This window comes from Bison bison, unplaced genomic scaffold (assembly GCF_000754665.1).
Source record: "Bison bison bison isolate TAMUID 2011002044 unplaced genomic scaffold, Bison_UMD1.0 scf7180017864108, whole genome shotgun sequence".
Classification (NCBI taxonomy): domain Eukaryota; kingdom Metazoa; phylum Chordata; class Mammalia; order Artiodactyla; family Bovidae; genus Bison; species Bison bison.
This window is the reverse complement of record NW_011494680.1, coordinates 3301345-3322904: the sequence shown is the minus strand read 5'-3', so window position 1 is coordinate 3322904 and position 21560 is coordinate 3301345.

Below are 21560 nucleotides of genomic sequence, written 5' to 3'. Positions count from 1 at the left end.
GGCAAGGGGGAGGCAAGGGGGTGGGGAGCACACGCTCAAGGACTGAGGCTGGCTGAGCATTGCCCACCCCTCTGGAGGGCTGTGGATCCCGTTACCTTTGGAGGCAGAAGAGGCTTTTTCCTTTGCATTTGGGTCCCCCTAGCGGAGCAGAGAAAGTACACCAGCTCTGTCTCCAGAAGGAGGCAGATGGGAGACAGAATTGCCTGGGCTTGCAACTGCCTTTCCCAACCCCTGCCTGGGGTATGAGGCCATCTCTGCAACTAAGCAACCAATCAACACGAAATTTGTAGCTACTGTTTACCCCTCAATGGCAAGTGAGGGAAGTACTGCAAGAATCAGGCATCTTCTCACTCTCAAAGGGTTCATAACTGTAGACATGTACAGAAGGTCGTGGTGTAATGGCACAGGGAAGGGATTTTTGGGGGGGAGTTCTATTTTGCAGTATTCTTCGTGCCTGGTCTAGTGCTTGGCATATACTAGGTGTATGTGTGTATGTGTGTGCTCAGTCGCTCAGTCATGTCCGACTTTTTGTGACATCATGGACTGTAGCCCGCCAGACTCCTCTGTCCATGAGATTTTCCAGGAGAGAATACTGGAGTGGGTTGCCATTTCCTCTTCCAGGGGATCTTCCCGACCTAGGGGTGGAATCTGCATCTCTTTCATCTCCTGCATAGGCTGGCGGATTCTTTATCACTGTGCCACCTGGAAAGCCCATATATTAGGTACTCAGTACATATTTGTTGAATGAGAGAACTAGCCCAAAGTCACTGAGCTAGCAATCAGGGGGATTCTAGATAGGATCCCAGGCAGTCTGATTCCAAGGATCTCCCTCTGAACTGCGGCATTATAAAGTAACCTCCTGTACACATCTGACAGGATTAGCTATGATGTATAGGGTTTGCTGGTTATTGCACGCTATTAACCTTGTTCCACACCCCTCCCCATGAACTATGAACCCTTTGAGAGAAAGAGATGATGCCTCATTCCTGCTACACTTCCCCCACCTGCCAAGGCTGGATAAACAGAGTCGTCATTTTCCCCTGAAATGCTCAATCCTCTTTATCCTCTGTTCCCACGCATCAGTCTCTGAGGTTGGAAACCTCAATGTCATCTTTTATGTCGTGCGTGCCCCACCTCAAGTCCAAATAAGTTTCCAAGTCCTAAAACCATCACGTCCAAATCTTTTGCTGTCCCTGTCTCTCTTCCTACGCCTACCACCAGTCACATTCCTACACTGTTACAAAAGTCAGACAGTCATACTTTAATCCACTTTACATTCTTCTCTAAGAACAGCTCTGAACGTCTGTTCTGAAACCTTTAATAACTTTAATTCAAAGTCACTCGAATTAATTCAAGTTACTCATCCAACCTCAAACCCTCACACAATATATTCCTGAAAATGTTTCAACATATATTTATCAAGTGTCTTGTCTTCCAGACCCACCCACTGTCTAAGCCTGGAGGAAACAGAATAAGTCCAGTTCCTACCCTTAAAGAGCCTGTGGTGTCCATGGAAACTGCCTTTCAGACCTCCTTTGAGAGGCCCTATCCAGACAGCATAGCTCCAGCCCCCAGCTGCCACCTCCACAAATACCATGAAACCCACAGGGGCTCCCAGACAGTGACTGAGCATGGCTGGGGTACGAGATTTTGAGAGAGCAATAAATAGCTCTATTTTTTCCACATTTGAATTCAAACTAGAAAATAGGAGTTCTAGCTGAGATTTCAAAATATTCCCTCTCTTACTATTATAAAAAGATAGGAAGATGAGGATTTTTGCAAAAGCCGATGGACCTGCTGACTGGGCTGTGCTCCTCTAGGATCTCCTGAGAACACTGGTGGGCTTCCCTGGTAGCTCAGCTGGTAAAGAATCTGCCTGCAATGCAGGAGACCCCAGTTTGACTCCTGGGGCAGGGAGATCCCCTGGAGAGGGACTCCCCTGGTAGCTCAGATAGTAGAGAGTCTGCAGTGGACAGTATGGATTATGCCTCTGGCAGTCTCTGAAATGGGCTAGAACAAAACATGAGTGGACTTACCTATTCTGACAGGCGCTGGGTTGAAATATAGCAAGCTTTCCCCTAGAAGAACCAAGATGATTCATGCTCATTCCCATGATGGAGAAAGATGAACGTGACCCAGACACACCCAGTTTGCTCTTCCCACAGCACCCAATCAGAGAAGTCACCCTCCCTCCCCCAGAGTAGAAAGAAGGTAAAAGTCAAGTTGAGTTTCTTTACTACAGAAGAAAACACCAGAAATGAGGAAGAAATGTTCTTCTGTATCATTCTTTAGCTTCTTGCTCTCAACTCAATAAGCTTCATTGCCAAGTGCATGGTCAAGGTCAACCACAGTGTGGCCACGGCCCTCATAGGAGATCACCAGAAAAGTCTGCTGAGCCTCCAGTATCAGGGCCACTAATAACGGATGGCTAAGACACTGCTTTCAGAAGGCTCTGAAATGCATTAGAACAGAAACAAAATTCCGTCAATGCCAGGATGACTTCACACCCAAGGCTAAAAATTCATTCCCTGTTCCACTTACCAAATCATAACATGTGCAGTCACTCTGTCCAACACAGCATATCCAAGATTCAACAGTGAGATTAAATGACAACATTACAATACTCTAATAATGAACTGCATACAGACATCACATACAGAATGACTATAACCTAGAGATGCCCCATTATCAAATTTCTTAGAATAAAATACATAGTCAAACATTAAATCCTGAGTCCATTCTAAAGGAGATCAGTCCTGGGTGTTCATTGGAAGGACTGATGCTAAAGCTGAAGCTCCAATACTTTGGCCATCTCATGTGAAGAGCTGACTCATTGGAAAAGACTCTGATGCTGGGAGGGATTGGGGGCAGGAGGAGAAGGGGAAGACAGAGGATGAGATGGCTGGATGGCATCACGGACTCGATGGACATGGGTTTGGGTGAAATCTGGGAGTTGGTGATGGACAGGGAGGCCTGGCGTGTTGCAATTCATGGGGTCGCAAAGAGTCGGACACGACTGAGTGACTGAACTGAACTGAACTGAGACAAGAAATGAAAGGCATCCAAACTGGAAAGGAAGAAGTAAAACTGTGACTGTTTCTAAATGATATGATACTAAAGACTCTACCAAAAAACAACTGTAACTGTTGAATTCAGTACAGTGGCTGGACACAAAGTTAATATACAGAAATATGTTGTATTTGTATACACTAACAACAGTCTATCAGAAAGAGAACTTAAGCAAACAATCCCATTTACAGTTGCATCAAAGGCATAAAATACTTAAGAATAAATTTAACCAAGGAGGTGAAAAACTTCTACTTGGAAACTACAAGATTTGACAAAAGAAACTGAAGACAACACAAATAAATGGAAAGACATGTTGTGTTCATGGTTTAGAGGAATTAATATCTTTAAGATGTCCATACTACCCAAAGCCATGCACAGATTCAATGCAATCCCTATCAAAATACCAATAGCATTTTTCACGGAACTAGAACACATAATTCTAAAATTTGTATGGAACTACGAAAGATCTCAAATAGTCAAAGTAATTTTGAGAAAAAACAAAGATGAAGGTATCGTGCTCCCTGATTTCAAACTATACTACAAAGCTATAGTAATCTAACAGTATAGTACTGCCACAAACACACACATACACACACACACACACACACAGATCAGTGGAGTAGAATAGAGACCCCAGAAATAAACCTACACTTATATAGTCAATTAATCTATAACAAAGGACACAAGAATATACAATGGAGAAAAGACAGCCTCTTCAATGAATGGTGTTGGCAAAATTAGACAACTACATGCAAAAGAATAAAACTGGAGTGCTTTCTTAATATACACACACATAATAATATACATACTCATAAAAACATACATGTACAAAATAACCTCAAAATGGATTAAAGACTTAAATGCAATACCTGAAACCATAAAACTCCTAAAAGAAAAACATAGACAGTAAACTCTGACATTAGTATTAGTAATATTTTTTGCATCTATCTTCACAGGCAGGGGCACTAAAAACAAAAATAAGCAAATGGGACAATATCAAACTAGAAAGCTTCTGCACAATAAAGGAAATCATCAAGACAAAAAGGCAACCTACTGAATGGTAGAAGAAATCTGCTAGTGATGTGTCTAATAAAGGGTCAATATCCACAATATATAAAGAACTCATTCAGCTCAACACCAAAAATAGTAACGACTGCATTAAAAAATGGGCAAAGAACATTCTGGACATTTTTCCAGAAAAGATCTACAGACAGCCAACAAACATATGCAAAGATGCTCAACATCACTGATCATCAGGGAACTGCAAATCAAAAGCACAAAGGGATATGACCTCACACTCATCAGTCAGAATGGCTATCATCAAAAAGATAATTAAGTGTTAGTGAGAATGTGGAGAAAAGAGAACCCTAATGCATTGTTAGTGGGAATGTAAATTGGTGCCTCCACTGTGGAAAACAGCATGGAAGTTCCCCAAAAATAAAAAGTAGAACTACCATGCAGTCTAGAAATTTCACTTCTGGGTATTTACGTGAAGTAAACAAAAACACCCATTTGAAAAGATACACACATCCCAATATTCACTGCAGCATTATTTATAAAAAGCAAGATATGGAATCAACCTAAGTGCCCATCCACAGAGGAGTGGATAATGAATATTCTATCCACAATGGAATATTATTCAGTAATTTAAAAAGAGTGATATCATGCCATTTCCAATGTAGATCAACCTGGAGGGTAATTTGCTAAATGGAATAGGTGAGACACAGAAAGACAAATGCCATCTGATTCCATGAGTCTATGTGGAATCTAAACAACAACAGCAACAACAAATGAACAAAGCAAAATAAAACAAAAACAGACGCAGAGACAAACTGGTGGTTGCCACAGGGAAGTGGGGTGGGGGCGAACGAAACAGGTAAAGCGGATAAGAGGTATGAACTTCCAGTTGTAAAATAAATGTCACAGGGATGTAATAAACAGAATAATGAATACTGTCAATGATAATGTAAATAACTTTGTAGAGCGACAAATGTTTGCCAGACCTACTGTGGTGATCATTCCATAATATTCTTAAATGTTGAATCCCTGTGTTGTATACCTGAAACTAACATAATAGTGTATATCAACTCTACTTCAATTTAGGAAATATTAAATCCTCCTGAAAGTAAAAGATATTCAAATCTGAAAGAATTAATATCCAGAAACAAATTACTTTGTCCTCGGATGTTAAAAGGCTCCTCTCCTTGCAGTCCACTATACTGATCACGTACATTTCCAGCACCTGACACACTGTCTGTCACCACAAGACATCAAATAACATTTTGTTTCATAAATTCATGAACTATTAGGTATTCACTGGTAAAGAAGAACCAACCAAGCTAATATCCACAGCAAGGTAAGAACAATCGACTGAACAGTAACCAAATGGCACTTCTGTTTATCCTTCTCTCATTAAATTTAATTATTTTAGGAACTGCTTCTTTAATTATAATTACTAGCAAATTGTAATTACTAGCAAATGAAGCCAGGCTGCTTAGCACAGTTTCTGGCATATATTAGTTATACAGTGTTATTTGGATTCAGTTCTAATTTCATAAAACTTATATTGGGTAGAAGCAATAAGCATAATCAAAAACTTTAGCCATCTAGAAAGCTAGCTACTTGCTTTTCATTTTTGCAGCTCTGAGAGTAGGGGAGGGGAACTATCTTTTTATATCACTAATCAAGAAAATAATGTCAGAGGTGTCTGCTTCTGCCTGGTCCTCTCCTTGGGCCCTCCCCTTCAGCCTCTGCTTTTCCAGTCCTATTTGCCCTCTGGGCAGCCTGCTCCTCACTGGCTTCATCCCCCTACCCTGGCACCTGCGGAGAAGGAGCAGATGCTATCCTGGCTAACCCTGCTTGGCCACTGCAGACATCCTGGTCCCTCCCCACTCCCTGCAGGCTGTGCATGCCCGGGCATAGGGATCCCAGGAGCTACAGTAAGCCCTACCCAAGTCAGTCAGAGAGAGTCAGCTCTCCAAAGAGTCAGTCATGACATTCTGGAGCCTTCTGGTCTTTGGTCTTCTCCACCCAGGAATCCCCACTCACATGCCATGCTACCCTCTCAGTGCCCTGGGATCCCTGACTGTACACTTACTCTTCCTCATCGCTATGGGTAAATCCCACCAGCTCTCCAGCCCAGGATCAAAGCATCTGTCTGTACGTCTCTCTGGCTGGGCTGCTTCCATGGATAGGGTGGTATAAATCGAGAGCAACAGCAAGTGGGAAGCATCTATCTCATCACAGCAATGGGCATGACTTCCCTGTCTCAGGAGCTCTGCACCCCCACTTTGCTCCAGCTCCCTCTCCTCCCAAACCACATCCTTCTGTACTTTCTCTAGCAAGCCCCTGCCACCCTTTGCCCAAACTTCCATCCTCTCCTCTATTCCCAGTACTGTCACTGCTTCACCAAATGCCCAAGGTTCACCTGATAGTCCCTCCCCTATAATCCCATAACAGTTCAGTCAGTTCAGTCGCTCAGTCGTGTCCGACTCCTTGCGACCCCATGAACCACAGCACTCCAGGCCTCCTTGTCCATCACCAACCCCCAGAGTCCACCCAAACCCATGTCCATGGAGTCGATGATGCCATCCAACTATCTCATCCTCTGTAGTCCCCTTCTCCTCCTGCCCTCAATCTTTCCCAGCATCAGGGTCTTTTCCAAAATCCCGTAACAGTTTGCACTTATATTTTAACCAGATTTCTAGAAACAGACATTGAAATGGAAATTCACATATAGGAAGATTATCGTGGGATGTTCTCAGGATCAGCACCCAAAGGAAGCAGGACTGGCCCGAGGAAGAAGCTGAACTGTGATAGAGTCACATAAAATCTTCAGGCCAGCCCTATAGGAGCTCTGGAGAAAGAAATGGCAACCCACTCCAGTGTTCTTGCCTGGAGACGTCCACGAACAGAAGAGTCTGGCAGACTATAGTCCATAGGGTCGCAAAGAGTTGACCATGACTGAGAGACTATCACTCACTCACAGGAGCTCTGGAGCTGAACTAGCCATTCAGACTTGCCCCACTTGGAGACCCAGAGGCCAGGCCTTCATACCTTCCATTGCCCAGTTAAGGGCGGCACTTGAGAAGGGAACATGACCTTGATTGAAGCTGCTTTCTCCCACCAAAGGCAATTCCTAGAGAGGAGCTCAGCTGAGAGCCAGCAGCAGCTAACTATGCTTAGAGGAGGAAGGAAAGAGCGCCAGGGTCCCAGAGGGACATCACTGTAACACATGATCCACTGCACATTTGCCACATTCTAAGGCAGTGTCTTCATTCTTGCTTTCATTCAACAAATATTTGTCAACTGTACAGGGCCCTGGGGCTTCCCTGGTGGCCCAGTGGTAAAGAATCTGCCTACTAGTGCATGAGACGCAGGTTCCACCCCAATCCAGGAAGATCCCACATGCCAAGGAGCAGCTAGGCTCATGCGCCGCTATTGAGCCTGTGTTCTAGAGCCCGGGAGCCGAAGCTACTGAGCCCATGTGCCCCAACTACTGAGCCCGCATGCCTTAGAGCCCGTGCTCTGCAACGAGAGAAGCCACTGCAAGGAGAAGCCTGAGCACCAGTCCTGCAACTAGAGAGTAGCCCCCGATCGTCACAACTAGAGAAAAGCCTGAGCAGAAACAAAGACCCAGCACAGCCAAAAATAAATATTTGTTTTAAAAAAGAACTATGAAATTCACTATATAATTAGCTTAGGCTTAACTCCACTGGTAGTAAATTTGGAGTCAATGGTTGACCCGACAGGCGCAGTTCCTATGGTAATAATGCTCTTCTAACTTCCTGTACTGGGCACTGGCTACCATTTCCTTGCAGTTCATGTGAATCTCTGGGGTGAGGCGAGCAGCCAAATGCCAGGGAAGGGCACCTTAGTGGTAATGATAGTATAATACTCTTAACAGGATTATAAAATTGGGAATTGGCAGCACTCAAATCTGAATTAAGCAGAGTAAACTTGGTCTGTGTGTCGGGAAAAAAAAATCAGATTTCTCCCCAGTACTGTGCTGACATCCAAAGTGCCTAACTCAATCCCAGAAGACTGAGAAAATTCAGTTTGCACAGGGACTGGGGCGGAGTGAGAAAGTAACATGGTTTCTAAGCAAGGTTTCAAGCCTGAAGAGAATCTCAATTCACAGACTCTTGAAAATTGTTTCTCTGCTTACAATTAAGGTTGGCAAAAGTTGAAGTTGGCTTGGTTTAACGTTTGAGAAAAGCAGGTCATTTCACCGATTATTTGCTTCAATGGCAAGCTAGAGCTTTCATGTCCCAAAGATAAGGGAACATTTGCATTCTTGTGCTTTGAATTTCAGCTGGAAGAGGAACTTCTTGGATCTAAACAGCTCCCTTGGTTCAAATTAAATCAAAGCCAGGACTATGAGACCTACTAGTTCAAAAGCTCCCAGTCCAGAGAATTATAGACAGAGGAAAAGGCTACACTTCTCTCTGTATCTTTGAGCTATGGGCTGAGAGACTGACTATGAGATGCATATTGAAGTGAAAGTCGCTCAGTTGCGTCTGACTCTTTGCGACCACATAGACTATGCAGTCCATGGAATTCTCCAGGCCAGAATACTGAAATGGGTAGCCATTCCCTTCTCCAGGGCATCTTCCCAACCCAGGGATCCGACCCAGGTCTCCCTCATTGCAGGTAGGTTCTTTACCAGCTGAGCCACCAGGGAAGCCTGATACGCATATTCATCAAGTACGAATTGACATGAATCACACATTTCTGTTCTTGCAGTAAAGACTGTATGGCTGTCTTCCCTCGACACATTTGTCCCCCTCTGAAACCTGGTTCTAATCCTAACTCTGTCCTGAATCAGCTCTACGATCTTCAAGAAAATGACTCATCCTCTCTGGATTTCTCATTTCCATCATTGGTAGAACCACCTGACAATGTTAACTGAAGTCTCTTTCAATTCTAAAATATTATGTCTATGACATAAGCGTGTTTACCACTGAGCATAACTACTTATCAAATGAGGTCATGAACAGGAGAGGGAAAGAATAAATGAATAAACAAACACTTTAATAAATGGAAACTCAGTAGCTTAAGAGGCATATTTCTACCCATATGTGCGTGCTAAGTGGCTTCCGTTCTGTCCAACTCTTTGTGACCCTATGGACTGTAGCCTGCCAGGCTCCTCTGTCCACGGTGTTGTGCTGGCCAAAATCTTGGCTTTCTCTGCCCACCAAACCAAATTTAAAAAAAAATACAGAGACAGAGTTCGGAGGAAATAGAAAGGTGGCTTTAATTCTCAGCCGGCAGAGAGGGAAACAGAGCAGGCTTATGCCTCAAGAACTGTGCGCCACCCGCCCATGAGAAGTCCAGGGCTCACAGTCAGGAGTCAGTCAAGAGGAACAAAGGTGTTAGGATTTTGGCTTCTTCCTCTTGCCTTGTTTCAAAGACAGTCATTGGCTGGTGTCAGTAATTGAGTCTGGCAGTTCAGTGGCTCGGCAGCCTTCTTTCTAACTACAAGCGGAAGGGTGTTTTGAGGGTAAACACCAGATACAGGATGTATTTAGCATAGAGTCAAAGGGAAAAAATGTGCATTGTACCTCCTGCAGAGTTAGGGGGCACAAAAGCAAACTTGGTTACAGACATTCAGAGTTATGAGCAGTTAAAACAAACAAAAAAAAACTAAGAATGTTCAGGTCTGCTCACTGTTCTCTTTATCTTCTTTATTCTCAGGAAAGAGGCAGGTGGGTGGGGGGCGGTAATTTCTCTTTTTTTTCCTTTTCACTACAACACTTCTTCTGAACTGGATGCGATACCTCTAAAAGGAAATGCACTGGGTGGTGAATATACAAAATGTTTGAGAGGCATGAAAAGAGACGTAGTAATTATGAGTACAATGGACTCAATGGCTGCTGCTGGAAGCTACAAACACATTAGAGAAAGACAATGAAAGGCTGAGGTGATTCATCAGTGTTACAGGGTAAGGAGCAAAAATCAGAGGGCCTCCTTGGCAGTAAGTAGACTCACCACCTGTAGCCAGAGGCAGAATTTGAGCATCAAGCCCAGGACTTAATTACAAGGCAGAAAGTGAAGAGGAACTAAAAAGCCTCTTGATGAAAGTGAAAGAGGAGAGTGAAAAAGTTGACTTAAAGCTCAACATTCAGAAAACGAAGATCATGGCATCCGGTCCCATCACTTCATGGGAAATAGATGGGGAAACAGTGGAAACAGTGTCAGACTTTATTTTGGGGGGCTCCAAAATCACTGCAGATGGTGACTGCAGCCATGAAATTAAAAGACGCTTACTCTTTGGAAGGAAAGTTATGACCAACCTAGATAGCATATTGAAAAGCAGAGACATTACTTTGCCAACAAAGGTCCGTCTAGTCAAGGCTATGGTTTTTCCAGTGGTCATGTATGGATATGAGAGTTGGACTGTGAAGAAAGCTGAGTGCCAAAGAATTGATGCTTTTGAACTGTGGTGTTGGAGAAGACTCTTGAGAGTCCCCTGGACTACAAGGAGATCCAACCAGTCCATTCTGAAGGAGATCAGCCCTGGGATTTCTTCAGAAGGAATGATGCTAAAGCTGAAACTCCAGTACTTTGGCCACCTCATGCGAAGAGTTGACTCACTGGAAAAGACTCTGATGCTGGGAGGGATTGGGGGAAGGAGGAGAAGGGGAAGACAGAGGATGAGATGGCTGGATGGCATCACTGACTCGGATGTGAGTCTGAGTGAACTCTGGGAGTTGGTGATGGACAGGGAGGCCTGGCGTGCTGCAATTCATGGGATCGCAAAGAGTCGGACACGACTGAGTGAATGAACTGAACTGAACTGAAATGAAAGCCCCAGAGAAGGTTGGAATCCCAACTGCTGCAAGGCTGCTGTGTCTGGAGTAGAGCTCTGATTGGGAAGAAATGGGACCTTGATTATAAAGTGGGTACCAACAACAGGGTCAATGCACTAAGAAACCTTGAGCCGCGAGATCCTCCAAAACCATCCGAGCCTGAGGAAGTAGCCCATTTCTCCTAGTTACAGGTTAGTGCTCCCAGCCCTTGCTGAAGACAGCTGGAATGCATAGTGTAAGGCGAGTGCAGAGAAAAAGAGAGCAAGCTGGGCAGTCAGGCAAGAAAAGGAAATTTATTAGAGGGAAAAGAGAGGACGACTGGTTCTTAAGGAGAACCAGCATTCTCCCTTTCTGATGGAGTCCTTCTTATACCCCACCAATGAAAATTTCTCTGAAGGGATGGTCACGTAGCCTGAGGTCTGGAATCTGGTGATCTTGCAGCTTTAAGAAGATAAGAACCAGTGAGATAATAGGATGCCATTTGGGCAATTTGGTCAGTTTCACAGATCACTCTGATTTTATTCTTCATTTGCAAGGTCAAGATAACGAGCCATCTTATCAGTGAGACCCCACATGGGCCCTATCACATAGACCATTATCTTGCAAGACAACATACGCCCACCCTGGGATCTCACTGCACCTCCTCTCTTGGCCACCAGAACAATAACTAGCATCAAGTTACAATATCATCAGCCCAGGGAAGTGCTGGACCTGCTACAAGAGGCCTAAGTGCCAAAGGAGAGACCAGATCTAGCCAAACCACACCAACAGGAACCAGGAAGGAATGTATAGGACTGCTGCTGCTGCTGCTGCTGCTAAGTTGCTTCAGCCATGTCCAACACTGTGCGATGCCAGAAACGGCAGCCCACTAGTCTCTGCCATCCCTGGGATTCTCCAGGCAAGAACACTGGAGTGGGTTGCCATTTCCTTCTCCAATGCATGAAAGTGAAAAGTGAAAGTGAAGTCCCTCAGTCGTGTCCAACTCTTAGCGACCCCATGGACTGCAGCCTACCAGGCACTTCTGTCCATGGGATTTTCCAGGCAAGAGTACTGGAGTGGGTTGCCATTGCCTTCTCTGATGTATAGGACTAGATACTGGATGTTCTGTCCAAAGAAAAAGAAGAATATTAAGTTAAAAAATAATAATAAAGTCAAATAGGGAAGAATCTATAGGCCCAATAGTTACCGAGTCCAAGCTCACTCTGCTTGCCACACAACAGGTCAACAAAGAGGACTGCAGACTAATGTTTCAAAGTCACCATCTTATAAGGGTCTGGATGCCAGAATCTTTTATAGGACACAGATTGGGGGAGATGAGGAAATAAAGCAAAAAGATTGTTAATCTTGCAAATTTCTCCTAATATAGTCAGTCTTGGGGGCGGGGGGAGGATGTGTTAATTTATTCCTTCCTGTAGCCACCCACAGGTGAACAGGGTCAGGATATTTCCCTGAACAAAGGCACTTGGTTTAGCATTCAGGCAGAGGGACAGGGTTCCCCGAGGAAGGCCATTATGGTATAAACGGTATCCTTTAAGTGAACAAAAGCAACAGGAAGCAAAGGTTAAAGTAAAAGAAACAGCTCCAATACTTAGATTTTGCTCTTCCCTGTAACACATGATGGAATAGAAAAGAGACCAAGCATGGCCTCAGACGGGTTGGTTCAGCATGTGTAGCCAAGCCAATATGGAGCCCAGCTGACTTACAGCCCCATGTAAACGTGGCCCTCAAAGACAGTGAGGAGAAGCCCTTCTGTGGTCAGAGCTGCGAATGATGGTCATCCACTGTGTGTGTAAAGAGCCCAGGCAGTCATATGGGCAGTGGCAAAAGACTTGCCTAATTGACCAGGGGCCTGGGAAGGAAAAGATCAAAAGATTGGGGGAAAGGAGGGCAGGAAGGGGCAGGAATTCACACTGAATGAAATCAACACACAGTCCAGGCGCAGGTTCGCCATCATAGCTCTCAGGTCGTGGCCAACACCACCATCCATGGGCTTTCAGTCTTAGATTCACCAAAATGGACTCTGAAGTACATCATTTCAGTCCAACAAACTTGACTTTAAAGCAACAGAGGGGGCTTGCTGATAGTCCAGTGGTTAAGAATCTGCTGGCCAATGCGTAAGACACGAGTTCAATCCCTATGCCAGGAAGATCCCACATGCCACAGGGCTAGTACGTTCTTGTGCCACAGCTACAGAGCCCATGCCCTAGAGTCCAAGAGCCACAACAACTGATCCCTTGCTCTGAAACTACTGAAGCTTGCCCACATTCCTGGAGTCCCCGCTCTGCAATTGGAAAAGCCACTGCAATGACAAGCCCCAAAGAAAAGTAGCTCCCTCCCTCCACAACTAGAGAGAGCCTGAGTATAGCAATGAAGACCCAGGATAACCATTAATAAAAGTTATAAATAAATAAAGCAACAGAGGTGCAGGAATGGGCAGATGGCTGTTGGACCCACCAGGTAGAACTCACATCACGCAGTCCAGAAATGCCAGCCTCATAGAGCAATGGAAAGGTGTGGTTTCGAGATAATATCCTGCAGTGTTATTCTTCAAGATGTGGTATGTACCCTACACCAATGAGCATTTTATGGTGCTCTTTATTTTATGGTGCAAATAAAATACATGGGTTCAGAAACCAAAAGCTGGAAATGGGAATAGTCCCACTGACAGTCGTTCTCACCAATACACTTGCTGTGAACTTAGAAGCAAGCAGGTCACAGAGGAACAAGGGTGCCCTTTAGTGGATCCTGGGGTTCAGTGTTCAGAAATCATCTTCAGGACCAAGGTACTCACTTATACCCTCTCCAAAGGGGCAGCCCACAAGGAGGACTGTTCATGCCTGGGTCCCAAAGCCTGGTTCCCTTGCCTCAGAGAAGCCTTCTAAGCTCCAAAACTCACTACAGATCGATTGAGGGCTCCTTTGCAACTCTATCCACAGTGAACTTTTGTCTCTGCCCAGGCCTGCTTTCCCCCTTCCTTATGTGTGTCAGAATAACATGTGTTCTCCAATAAGCCTCCTACATATAAATCTCCATTTGAGATTCTGTTTCCAGAGAACACAACCTAGGACACATGGTGAAGAGGTGGAAGAGACAGACAGGAAAGGGAAGAAGGCCAAGGAAGGGTGCATTAATGAGAGAGTAATAGGTGTGGGCAGCTGGACCCAGATCTTTCTGGGTATCCTCTGAAAGCCTCCATTGACTATACCTCAGAAGAGCCTGAATCAGGGATTTAAAAAAAAAACAACAACAGGACACTTATCCACCAATTCCCTTCCCTCTTTGTTTGATGATTGCCCTTGGGAATTAAGTCTCTGACATTTCTGACTTGCTTCCCCACCCCCAACAAGTGGTCCCAGCCTCCTTCTTTGGCCAGGGGACACCCCCAGTCAGAGAAACAAAGATGCTGGGGTTAAGGTACCCTGGCCATGGATGGAAGACGGAAGCTGTCCGCTAAAGCTTCTGCTGGTCACCTGAGTGAGCAACAGTGTATGAGTGGGGCAGAGACATCATCTGCTAACAGGTGGTGATAGTACACTTCAGGGTTACCATGAGGATTAAATAAGATTTCACATGTCTACAGTTTTAGTATGGGGCCTGGAGGAAAGCAAAGATTCAACAAATGGTCATCTCCAACCTCTGTAGAGTTGACCCTTGAACAACATGGGTTGAACAGAACCAGTCCACTTACACGCAGATTTTTTTTTTCCAATTAATACATACAATTCTACATGATCCATGGTTGGTTGAATTCACAGATGTGGAACCCATAGATAGGGGAAGGCCAGCTAAGGGACTTGAGCATTGTCATATTTTGGTATCTACTGGTTGGTCCTGGAATATATATAGGCTTCCCTGGTAGCTCAGCTGGTAAAGAATCTACCTGCAATGCAGGAGACCCCAGTTCAATTCCTGGGTCAGGAAGATCCCCTGGAGAAGGCATAGGCTACCCACTCCAGTATTCATGGGCTTCCCTGGTGGCTCAGATGGTAAAGAATCTGCCTTCAGTGAGGAAGACCTGGGTTCAATCCCTGGGTTGTTAAGATTCCCTGGAGGATGGCATGGCAACCCACACCAGTATTCTTGCCTGGGGAACCCCCATGGACAGAGGAGTCTGGTGGGCTACAGTCCATGGTGTCACAAAGATGACTTGGTGTCACACAACTGAATGACTAAGCGCACACACACACACACACACACACACACACACACACACACACATATAAATTTAAAAAGCCAGCAAGGGGCCAGGTATGAACATATATGTTAATATATAATATTAATATTATATTATATTAATATACATATTCATCCCTGCTCCCTTGCTGGATTTTTTTTTCTTCATGTAGGTAAATATGAAGGAAAGGATTTTTAAATTAAATAGCAATAGGGTATCAGAGCCCCTAAAAGGTAAACTTTACCAGCACACAAAATGTTATCGACTCAGCCTCCTCACAAATATTAAAGAGGCAGTTAACGGTATCTGCCATGCGGCCTTCCTTCTAACTGACCTAACATAAACAGCACTTGCCCTTGCCACTGAGCAATCAGCTCTTTGCAAGTCTGTATCATAGCAACATCCAGCTGAACTTTCAAGAGTACTAAAGCATCCCTTTGGTGGCTACAGTTGTCCTAGCAGCAAGGTGGAACCGAAGGAAAATCCCCACTGAGGGATCAGTGTACTGGAACTCAGGGGCCTGAATGTCCCACACACTTGACGCATGAGCTTGACCAGCCTCTTGATTCCTCTGAGCCTTGATTCTCTCACCTGTAAACCAAGCCCTTGGACACTATTCATTTGTTTATTCATTTAACAAATATTTGCTGAGCACCTGGTAGATGCCAGACTCAAAGCCACTGAGGAGAGGAAGGAGGGTAGACAATCTTCAGGGTTTTTTCCCAAATTTCACTGGGACTTGGAATGGCACGTGTGCAAAAATATGGAAATATGTCCCCAAACCAGCATTTCCCACATGCCATTCAAGTGCCATCTCATAGCCAAACCCTCCATCATGTTGCTAATGACCCTCTTTCCCATCACCTTCTTGGTAAAAAAAACAAAAAACAAAAAAACACAGTTGTTTGGAGTCCTCCCCTTGCCCACCCAAAAGAGGTCATGGAGGAAGAGAGCTGGAAGGAACGTGCGTTTGCCCAGGGTTGCTGAGTCAGCCAGACTCCTCCCTGCTCCCAGTCCTGTGCTCCTCACCCCTCCCCTCTTCTCCAGGGAGCCACACCTCCGCAGGGCTGGCTTCAATGCTGATCTGCATTTTGCACACTCTGTCGGAATGAATTTTGGGATCTCACTAGTCCCCTCAGCAAAATATCAGGTGGAAGTGGACCAGACTTGGATGCAAAGGACAATTATATAATTTGCCTAAGTCCCAGAAATGCCACAGCCTCTGCTAGTTCTCGTTTTCCCTTTCATCCCTTTCCCTAAGAAGGCTAGGAAATTAATTCCACAGCCTAGCAACTAAACCCACACATAACCTTTCCGCAACTGAGGGTGCTTTCTTCACACGCTGGGAGACACTGCAAACGTGGCTCCAAGACGAAATTCCTTTTGCTTTTCATTGTCCCTTGGACTGCAAGGAGATCCAACCAGTCCATTCTAAAGGAGATCAGCCTTGGGTGTTCTTTGGAAGGAACGATGCTAAAGCTGAAACTCCAGTACTTTGGCCACCTTATGCGAAGAGCTGACTTATTGGAAAAGACTCTGATGCTGAGAGGGATTGGGGGCAGGAGGAAAAGGGGACAACAGAAGATGAGATGGCTGGATGGCATCACTGACTCGATGGACGTGAGTTTGAGTGAACTCCGGGAGACAGTGATGGACAGGGCGGCCTGGTGTGCTGTGATTCATGGGGTCGCAAAGAGTTGGACACGACTGAGCGACTGAACTGAACTGAACTGACAGTGTTAATGGGGGTGAGACTGTCACGTATATATTAATAACTATAGATATAACTGTCGGAGAAGGCGATGGCACCTTACTCCAGTACTCTTGCCTAGAGAATCCCATGAACAGAGGAGCCTGATAGGCTGCAGTCCATGGGGTCGAGAAGAGTTGGACACGACTGAGCGACTTCACTTTCACTTTTCACTTTCATGCACTGGAGAAGGAAATGGCAACCCACTACAGTGTTCTTGCCTGGAGAATTCCAGGGACGGTGGAGCCTGGGGGGCTGCTGTCTATGAGGTCGCACAGAGTTGGACACTGAAGCGACTTAGCAGCAGCAGCATAGAAATAACTGTAGACACTATACACACTATTATGTCATTACATATGCATGTTATTATATCATGTATATAAATTTTATATCATATAAATTAGTATTTATATACAATATATTTTATATAATATATTCAGTTCAGTTCAGTCACTCAGTCATGTCCGACTCTTTCTGAACCCATGAATTGCAGCACGCCAGGCCTCCCTGTCCATCACCAACTCCCAGAGTTGACTCAAACTCACGTCCATCGAGTCAGTGATGCCATCCAGCCATCTCATCCTCTGTCTTCCCCTTCTCCTCCTGCCCCCGACCCCTCCCAGCATCAGAGTCTTTTCCAGTGAGTCAATTCTTCCCATGAGGTGGACAAAGTACTGGAGTTTCAGCTTTAGCATCATTCCTTCCAAAGAACACCCAAGACTGATCTCCTTTAGAATGGACTGGTTGGATCTCCTTGCAGTCCAAGGGACTCTTCAAGAGTCTTCTCCAACACCACAGTTCAAAAGCATCAATTCTTTGGCGCTCAGCTTTCTTCACAGTCCAACTCTCACATCTATACATGACCACTGGAAAAAACATAGCCTTGACTAGACCGACCTTTGTTGGCAAAGTAATGTCTCTGCTTTTCAATATGCTATCTAGGTTGGTCATAACTTTCCTTCCAAGGAGTAAGCGTCTTTTAGTTTCATGGCTGCAGTCACCATCTGCAGTGATTTTGGAGCCCCCCAAAATAAAGTCTGACACTGTTTCCACTGTTTCCCCATCTATTTCCCATGAAGTGATGGGACCAGATGCCATGATCTTCGTTTTCTGAATGTTGAGCTTTAAGCCAACTTTTTCACTCTCCTCTTTCACTTTCATCAAGAGGCTTTTTAGTTCCTCTTCACTTTCTGCCATAAGGGTGGTGTCATCTGCATACCTGAGGTTATTGATATTTCTCCCAGCAATCTTGATTCCAGCTTGTGCTTCTTCCAGCCCAGCGTTTCTCATGATGCATATAAGTTAAATAAGCAGGGTGACAATATACAGCCTTGACGAACTCCTTTTCCTATTTGGAACCAGTCTGTTGTTCCATTTCCAGTTCTAACTGTTGCTTCCTGACCTGCATATAGGTTTCTCAAGAGGCAGGTCAGGTGGTCTGGTATTTCCATCTCTTTCAGAATTTTCCACAGTTTATTGTGATCCACACAGTCAAAGGCTTTGGCATAGTCAATAAAGCAGAAATAGATGTTTTTCTGGAACTCTCTTGCTTTTTCCAGGATCCAGCAGATGTTGGCAATTTGATCTCTGGTTCCTCTGTCTTTTCTAAAACCAGCTTGAATATCTGGAAGTTCACGGTTGACGTATTGCTGAAGCCTGGCTTGGAGAATTTTGAGCATTACTTTACTAGCGTGTAAGATGAGTGCAATTGTGTGGTAGTTTGAGCATTCTTTGGCACTGCCTTTCTTTGGGATTGGAATGAAAACTGACCTTTTCCAGTCCTGTGGCCACTGCTGAGTTTTTAATTTATATAATAATTTAATAACATGTTGTTATATGATCATTAATAATTAAGTAATAATAAGAGCATTATTGATTAAATATTAATGATAATTGGGCTTCCCTGGTGGCTCAGACAGTAAAAAATCTGCCTGCAATGCAGGAGACCCAGGTTCGATCCCTGGGTCAGGAAGATCTCCTGGAGACGAGAATGGCAACCCAGTGCAGTATTCCTGCATGGAGAATTCCATGAACAAAGGAACCTTAAGAGCTACAATCATGGGGTCACAAACAGTCGGACACAACTGAGCAACTATCACTTTCATTAATAGTAATTAAATAAATGATAATTGAATAATAAATAGCAATCATATGGATAAATAAATAATTAACTATGTGCATGCATGCTAAGTCGCTTCAGTCATGTCTGACTCTGTGCAACCCTATGGACTGAAGCCTGCCTGGGTCCTCTGTCCATGGGATTCTCCAGGCAAGAATACTGGAGTGGGTTGCCATGACCTCCTCCAGGGGATCAAAAATTATATTTTATACGAATTATTAATAAATACTGTGTACATATATGATATATGTAATTTAAATGGAGTTTGAGCAAACTCCCAGAGATAGTGTAGGACAGGGAAGCCTGGAGAGCTGCAGTCCGTGGAGTCGCAGAATTGAACAGGATTGAGCAACTGAACAACAACAAATTTAAACTGTGACCGCCCCCGCTCCCCCAGATGGCCAACGTTTTATTTTGTATACCTGATCTAAACTTATTCACCAGCTTCTTTCTCAAGGGAGCAGGAACTCACCACCTGAAGGGCCCTTGGTCTCTTCCAGTTGCAAACAGAATCTTTGAAGCTGAGTCACCGAGAGCGAAATGTTCAGTCTACCAGGCTGTCTCCCCTGCCTGCTGTGGTGCACAGCTTTGTCTCAGTGACTAGTGACCAGAGGAGCCGGGGAGTCTTCCCTGGGAGGGAGCTGGGCTGGGCTGGAGCCAGAGAGCCCAGCCTGGAAGTCTGCTCAGGTGCAGGGAATCCTCTCCCAACCTTTGAGGTAATAAGCCACCACCGCTTCCTGAAGTCTGGTTATGGTCCTTTGCCTCAAGCTGAAAAGTCTCAGGTTAATAGGTCCCGAACCCAAGCCTCTGCTGAACCAGCCGTTATTTATTTCCGGTTCCGCATCTCCCCCACTGTATTCACTTCCTAGGGCCGCCGGTAGCCAACTCCCACAAACTGGGTGGCTTAAAACGACAGAAATTTACCCTCTCACAGTTTTGGAGGCCAGAAATCCAAGATCAAGGTGTCGGCAGGACCTCACTCCTCGCGAAGCTGTAGGCTCGAAGGCAAGATTCCGTCCTTTCCTCTTCCACCTTGAGGCGGCCCTCGCCTCACTGGACCTGGACTGGCACACTCCAGTCCGCCGCCATCTTCACAGGGCTTTCTTCACCCTGCCCTGTGTCTCAGTCTCCCCCTCCTCTCTCTCCTGAGGATGCCAATCATTGCATACAGGGCTCGCCCTCAGTCCACTGTGATCTAATTGCTAGATCCTTAACTTGGTTTTATTTGCAAAGACTCTATTTCTAAATTTTTTCCCATTCACAAATTGAGGGGTTAAGACTTATACATACCTTTGGGGGCCACGTTTCAACCCAGTATACTTTCCAAGGACTGTCTGGGAATTAATGAACCCCCCACTCCTCCACACTCACAGGCATAGAGAAATCCTCTTATCTAGTGAGAAGGCCCCCTCAGCTGTTTCCCACCAACCACGAGGTACCTTGATGAAGCTGGACTTTTTTGTAAGGTTTGTGGTCCCGCAGGGCACGTCCTGGACAAGAGAGTTATTTCTACTAGGAAATGCCTGAAAATTCATCTGGAGTTTCTAGCCAACGTTCCAACTGCCTGATTTTCTCTGTCCTTCCCCAATCGCCTTTCTTCCTGACATTGGGGCCATCTCACCACCCCCCACCCCTGCGGAGGAGTGTAATGAAAAGTGAAATGAACTAATTGAGAAAAGCTGAATCTGAACTCCAGGTCTGACATTTACTCACTACATGGCCTTAGGCAAACCATTGCTTCCGTTCTGAACTCTTCCACTCCACACCCCAACCAACAGAGAGAACCACCCCCTCCCGGACCTCCAACCCCCTTCCCACCTGAGGAAAAATTTACTGCTACTCAGTATTCACCCTGATGCAGCTCCCAGGTGCCAGACATCTCCAGCTAAGGGAAAGATGAGTCATGCCCAAGTCCTGCCCACAATTCAAAAACCACCTAGTCGTGTCTCCCTGCCTGCTTCTCATCCTGACTCCCCGAACCAAGGATCAAGCACCTGCCCATGGCCTCAGATAAATACTGAACCATATTCTTAGCTGATTACCCACCCGGTTCTACGAGACGTTCAGGATTGTTCCATCATCTCAGTATCATCTCACACCTGTCAGAATGGCTATCATTAAAGAGAACACAAATAACAAGTATTGGAAAGGACGTGAAGAAAAGGGAAGTCCTCTTACACTGTTGGTGAGAATGAAACTTGGTACAGCCACTGTGGAGAGTAGTATGGTGGCTTCTCAAAAAGCTAAAACTAGAACTACCATCAGTCAGTCAGTCAGTTCTGTCGCTCAGTCATGTCCGACTCTTTGCAACCCCGTGAATCACAGCACGCCAGGCCTCCCTGTCCATCACCAACTCCCGGAGTTCACCCAGACTCACGTCCATCGAGTCAGTGATGCCATCCAGCCATCTTATCCTCTGTCGTCCCATTCCCCGCCTGCCCCCAATCCCTCCCAGCATCAGAGTCTTTTCCAGTGAGTCAACTCTCCGCATGAGGTGGCCAAAGCACTGGAGTTTCAGCTTCAGCATCATTCCTTCCAAAGAAATCCAGGGCTGATCTCCTTCAGAATGGACTGGTTAGATCTCCTTGCAGTCCAAGGGACTCTCAAGAGTCTTCTCCAACACCACAGTTCAAAAGC